The following is a 7093-nucleotide window of genomic DNA, read 5'->3' as shown; positions in this document are numbered from 1 at the left end:
TATGATATAAAAAAAAATATGATTGATACTAACGTTGTTGTTAGGATTAAAACAACAATAGCATCTAAGAAGGATGGATTAAGTGTTGCATTAATTATATCAAAATAATGCAAATAAACACACTAAACACATATAACACAATAACCAACAATATAATTAAAGTACTTAAAGTAAAGTAAATAGATAAAGAAAGAGAGATTGCAAACTTAATTTCTAAGGTGGTTCGGTAAGCCTACATCCACGCCTCAAGTACTAATTGTATTTGAGTATTGTACTCTTTTACTAATATAAGTGAAAAACATAATGTCCTTGATGAATCCACACTAAAAAATTACACCACTTGAAGATTTTTTTTTTTAAGATTTGTTTTCTTGGTAACAATACATCACCAATGCTAGGAATTTATCTAAACTCACAAGTGTTTACAATTATAATTCATTTACAACAAGATTCACTCTCTTAGAGAGCAGATTGTATAATTGAAAACTATAATTTCACTTTACATGTATTATTTCACTGGTAATTATTATCCAGATATGCAACCTTTTTTTCTGATCTTCTGTTTTTTTTTTTTTTTTTTTTTTCCTATCAACGCAACAACAAAGGAAAATACCATGCAACATAAAATTTATTTCCCAGTAGAATCAAGACAATAAGTACACAAATAACAGAAGATATATACACTTTACTTTTTCTATTAAAATTAAACTGTTTTTTAAATCTATTTCAACATATAATCAATTATTGTTCCTTTTTACTATAATGATCAAGTTTCCACATAATATAAAACATGTATATAAATCAATAATCAAAATAAAAATTAAATTGAGACAATGATTAATTTTCTATAAAAATTTGGATAAAAAAAATATAATAGAAAAGAGTTTACAAAAACAAAAACAATGTCTCAGTTAGAATAAATTTTTCATTGATGAGTAGGCCCGCCACAGACCAAGAGTGTTGGTGGGAGAAACCACTGGTGGTGGCTTTGAAACACTCAGAGGGGATAAAACACACTGTTTTATTACACAAAACCGAATCTTACAAATACAACACAAAAGCTTAACAATTACACGCCCTCTCTCTCTCTATTCTCTTACTTGTGTTCCTCTCAATTCTCTCCACACAAATAAACACAAGCTGGGCATTCTATTTATACACAAAATCAGAATACGAAAATCTACTATTCCAGGTGTGAAGGCGGCTGTTGACCGGCGGTGTGAAGGCGGCTGGCGGCTGCGGCTGGTGGCTGGCGGCTGGTCGGTGGTCGGTGGCTGGTGGCTGGTTGCCTTCCTTGACTGGAACCTTCTGGATTGAGTTTAATTATTCAACAAATCTCCCCTTTAAACTCAATTGAGGGATGTCATGCCAAGCATGAACTTTAATCGGATGAATGTTTCTCCCTTCAATGGCTTTGTGAAGATGTCAGCAACTTGATCATTTGTGTTGCAAGATATCAGTTGGACTTCTTCATTCTTCACATGTTCCCGGATAAAGTGATGACGTGTATCAATGTGTTTGCTCCTCTCATGATACACTGGATTCTTTGCCAATGCGATTGCTGATCGATTGTCAATGTAAATCTCCGTAGGATTTTCTTGAGGAAATCCCAAAAACTTCAGCATATTCCTTAACCATATTGAATGGCATACGGCTGAGTTGGCAGCAACATACTCAGCTTCACAGCTTGATAATGTTACAATCGATTGCTTCTTGGATGACCATGTGAAAGATGTGTCTCCCATGAAAAAGACAAACCCTGTTGTGCTTTTCCTTTCATCCAGATCTCTACCCCAATCACTATCCGAGTAGCCTACAAGATTAAAGTCTTTACTTGAGGTATAAAACATACCTTCATTCATTGTGCCTTTGATGTAGCGAAGAATTCTCTTGGCTGCATTCAATGAGACTGGTCTGGTGTCTCCATGTATCTGCTGACGAGTCCGACTCCGTAGAGTATATCCGGTCTGGTACATGTCAAGTACCTTAAGCTTCCTACTAAGCTTTTGAAGTAAGTTGGATCAACATTTCCAACCTTACTCTTCCTCAATTCCACTCCATTCTCAACTGGAGTTGATACCGGATTGCAGCTTTCCATCTTGAACCTTTCAAGAATATCTTTGGCGTAACCGCTTTGGGATACAAAAATCCCTTCTTCCTTCTGCGTTACTTCTAAGCCAAGAAAATGTGACATTAGACCAATGTCAGTCATTTCAAACTCCTGTACCATGCTTCGTTTGAAGTCTTCAAACATGGTAGGGTCGTTGCCAGTGAATATCAAGTCATCAACATATAGGCACGCAAATAAGATGCTGCCATCTACTCCTTTCTTCACATATATGGCGTGTTCATATGGACATTTCTCAAATCCATTATCTTGAAAATACCTGTCAATTCTGGTATTCCAAGCACGCGGAGCTTGCTTCAAACCATAGAGAGCCTTCTTCAACTTGTATACTTTGCCTTCATTTTCAGCATCAATGTATCCAAGTGGTTGTTCAACATAGATCTCTTCTTCTAGGAAGCCATTCAGAAATGCTGACTTCACATCGAGTTGATAGATCTTCCATCTATGTTGTGCAGCTAGTGAGATCATCAGTCTGATTATTTCTAGCCGGGCTACTGGAGCAAATACTTCTCCATAGTCAATGCCTTCTCTCTGTTTGTAGCCTTTAGCCACTAATCTGGCTTTGTATCTTTGCACTTCTCCTTTGGCGTTCTTCTTTGTCTTGTAGACCCATTTGACACCTATTGCTTTCTTGTTTTCTGGTAGATAAGTCAGCTTCCAGGTATCATTCTTCTCAATGGCATGTATTTCTTCATCCATTGCTTCTATCCACTTCTCGTCTGTGATAGCTTCATCGAAGCTTAGTGGGTCACTATCTGCAAAGAAACAAAACAGAGTTGTATCTTCCATAACCTGAGTGGTATCGTACAACTCTTCAAGATTCCGCATCCTTCTTGGTCTTTCTGATGAGGATGCTGGTGGTGTTGATGATGATGCTCCTGGTGTGTTCCTCCTGTTGAATACATGGAAACTGTGTGCCGGACTTTGTGGTTCAGCTGCTGGCACAATCGGTTCTTCGACAAGTACTGTTGGTACTTCTTCACCTTCAAGGATCAAATCAGTGGTGATCCATTTGACTGCTTCTTGATCACCATTCCATGCCCAAGATTTATCTTCTTCAAAGATAACATCTCTACTCGTAATCACCTTCTTCGTGATGGGATTATACAGCCTGTATCCCATCCTTCTTTCACCATATCTGACAAAGATGCATTTCTCGCTCTTATCATCGAGCTTTCTCCTTCTTGCATCTGGGATCTTTGCATATGCCACACAACCAAAGACTCGTAGATGAGTAACACTTGGTTTGTGACCACTCCATGCTTCTTCTGGAATGACTCCTTGCAAACTTCTGGTTGGGCAGCGATTCAACAGATACACTGCACATGATACAGCTTCAGCCCAGTATTGCTTGGGCAATTTCTTTGCTTTGAGCAAACTTCTGGCCATGTCAAGAATCGTGCGATTCTTCCTTTCTGCTACACCATTCAGCTGTGGTGTATAAGCTGGCGTTGTTTGATGTCTGATGCCTTGTTGTGTACAATAGGCTTCAAAGTCATTGGCTGTATATTCTCCTCCTTGATCAGATCTTACTGTTCTGATCGTATAACCAGTTTGCTTCTCCACAATTGCTTTAAAATCTTTAAAACAATTGAATACTTCTGACTTCCTCTTCAGAAAGTATATCCACGTCTTTCTACTAAAATCATCAGTAAAAGTGAGGAAGTACCTATTTTGTCCAGTCGACATAGGCGTTATCGGGCCACACACATCTGTGTGTACTAACTCCAGTGGCCTCTTTGCTCTCCAGTTGACTTCTTTAGCAAAACTGGATCTGTGATGTTTGCTGAGGACACAACTCTCACAGACTTCATCTGGATGATCAATGTGAGGCAAACCTTTGACCATCTTCTTGCTTGCTAGCATCTTCAAACTCATGAAATTCAGATGTCCAAGCCTCAGGTGCCAAAGCCATTCTTCACTGTTGGTGATGGCACTCAAACACCTTGCTCCATCATACTGGATGTTCAAAGGAAACATCCTATTCTTGGACATTTTCACGTAGGCCATTAATCTCCAATTGTTGTCTCTAATTGCTAGATGACAATTCTCCGAGTAAAAAGTATAGCCTCTCTCCAAAAGTTGACCTAAGCTGATTAGGTTCTGTTTTATGGCTGGGACATAATAGACATCGGCGATGTAGCTGGAATCGCCATTCTTCATCTTGACTGGGATGTTGCCTTTACCTTTGAATGGAACCTTTGTGGTATCTCCAAAAGTAACTAGACCTTGCTTGGTCTCATCTAGATTACTAAATAACTCTCGATAGCCGCACATGTGATTGCTGGCTCCAGTATCTAGATACCATATGTCCTCCTTTTTCTTATCAAGTCCTTGTTGGACAAGAAATGCAGTTTCTTCTCTGTCATCCTTCTCTACATAGTTGGCTTGCTCACGTATCTCCAACGGAGCTTTTCTTCTGCATTCAGTGCTATAGTGCCCAAATTGATTGCAGCTATAACATTTGATATTCCTCTTGTCACGGTTATTGTAACCGCCTCCTCTTCCTCTGGGAGTGAATGCATGTTGGCCTCGACCTCCTCTGGTGGTGTTTCTGCCACCTCTTCCTCTAAAACTTGTATTCCAAGAACCTCTTCCTTGGAATTGCTGGAATCCTCCTCTGGATTGTTGACTTCCTCCTTGAGTGGTGTAGCCACTTGATGAAGTCTCCCCTTGCTCATATCTGTCCTTGAGGGACAACTTTGCTTGTAAGGCATGCTCGATGGCCTTATCTCCATTTCGCTTTACTATCTTCTGCTCATGAGCTTGCAAAGAACTCATAAGCTCATCTACTGTCAACTTGTCCACTTCCTTGGACTCTTCAATGGCGACAACAACATGATCAAATTTTGAATCTAGGGATCTCAAAATTTTCTCCGTAATTCGAGAATCGATGAGGGCTTCTCCATTCCTTCTCATCTGGTTGACTATCACCATAATCCTTGTGTGATAATCAGAAATAGACTCCGAGGACTTCATTTGTAATAACTCAAAGTCACCTCGCAAAGATTGAAGACGAATCTTCTTGATTCTGTCAGCACCTTTGTATTTCTGTTGGAGAGCCTCCCATATATCATGTGATGTTTCAGCGGAAGCTATGATCTCGAATGTATCTTCATCAAGACCTTGGTAGATGATGGTCTTGGCTTTGTTGTCCTTCTTTCTGTTGACTTTCAAGGCTTGCTTCTGAGCCTCTTGTAAAGCATCTTCTCTTTCTTTGGACTCTGGTTCATCATAACCAGTTTGTACAATATCCAAACACTCTTGTGACCCAAGAAATGCCTTCAATCTGATGCACCAACTATCATAGTTGTCTTTGGTCAGCTTTGGAATGAGTGTATGTGTACCTTCTGTAGTCATTTTGTACTTGGAATGACTATATCACCTCTTTGGAAGCCGAATTTGGACAAACGGACACTGTAGATCGATCCGGAATGGTCCAAATAGTAGGGAACCGGTCTGACTTTTTTGAAATCGGGTCCGAAAATGGGTGAACCGGTCAAAAAATCAATTCTGTACGGCGGGCGGTTCGCTGGGTTGAACCGGGAATATTCTGTGGAATATTCGGGGGAATATTCTCTCTCTCGGCTCGGCTAGAACACGGCTCGGCTCGGCGCGGAGTACGGACCGGCTGGAGGCTCGGCTGGACTCGGCTTGTGGCTCGGCTAGGGATCGGCGTAAGCGGCTCGGCGCGGCTCCAATATGGCGCGCGTGCACGTCAGTCGTCTTCAACCTCTGGCGCGCGTGGCTGCGCGTGGTCTTCTGGGCAGAATCTTCAGGAGGCGCGTGTGATCTACCTCCTCCTCCGATCAGGCTGATTATTGCGGCAGTGAGTTCGTCTTGATGAGATATACACTGTGGAATGATCAAAACTTGTTTTTGACAATTTTGAAAATTCGGATATACCCCAAAACTCTTCTGTTTTCCGACGAACGGGGCTCTGATACCAATTGTTGGTGGGAGAAACCACTGGTGGTGGCTTTGAAACACTCAGAGGGGATAAAACACACTGTTTTATTACACAAAACCGAATCTTACAAATACAACACAAAAGCTTAACAATTACACGCCCTCTCTCTCTCTATTCTCTTACTTGTGTTCCTCTCAATTCTCTCCACACAAATAAACACAAGCTGGGCATTCTATTTATACACAAAATCAGAATACGAAAATCTACTGTTCCAGGTGTGAAGACGGCTGTTGACCGGCGGTGTGAAGGCGGCTGGCGGCTGCGGCTGGTGGCTGGCGGCTGGTCGGTGGTCGGTGGCTGGTGGCTGGTTGCCTTCCTTGACTGGAACCTTCTGGATTGAGTTTAATTATTCAACAAAGAGGACAGCTTCAATGAAGCCATCCCAGCCGATGCAGGTGATTACCCGTCGGCTGACATCTCCTCGCGCGCCTAGCACCCCGCCTCAATCTGAACATGCACCAGACAAAGTCGATGGAAAGACACCAGGGAGCCTCAGCAGCCGAGAAGAAAGCGCGGGAACACCCACCGCGGGAGAAGAAAGGCGAAAAACAGAGAGGGAGCGCGGTGAAGACTGTGAAGCCACAGGATTCACACACAGTGCACCGTGTTTTCATGAACACTCTTATATATATATATATATATATATATATATATATATAATCCTTTTAGTTTTAGTTTTAGTTTGTTAGTTATGAACAGTGAAGCAGCACCAGAATACAATTCTTTTAGTTTGTTAGCGAATCTGGAAAGAATAAAATATTGCTACCTGCATATCACTAATTTGAGTTTTAAAATTTTTTAGATATTTATATAAATATTTATACGATTGTGAATTCTAGGATTTGAAAAATTATTAGTTACCTGTATATGTAAGTTAACTATAATATTCATATTAAAAAAAAAAAAGTCATCTGTCAAGCTCTGTTCACTTTGGTCCGACATTCTTCACCTCTCTCCACCTGAGCTCTCTTTCCTTCCTCCGCTCTAGGAAACCG

The sequence above is a fragment of the Populus alba genome, chromosome 3, assembly GCF_005239225.2.
Source record: "Populus alba chromosome 3, ASM523922v2, whole genome shotgun sequence".
In the NCBI taxonomy this organism is placed as follows: domain Eukaryota; kingdom Viridiplantae; phylum Streptophyta; class Magnoliopsida; order Malpighiales; family Salicaceae; genus Populus; species Populus alba.
Note: the sequence above shows the minus strand (reverse complement) of the source record.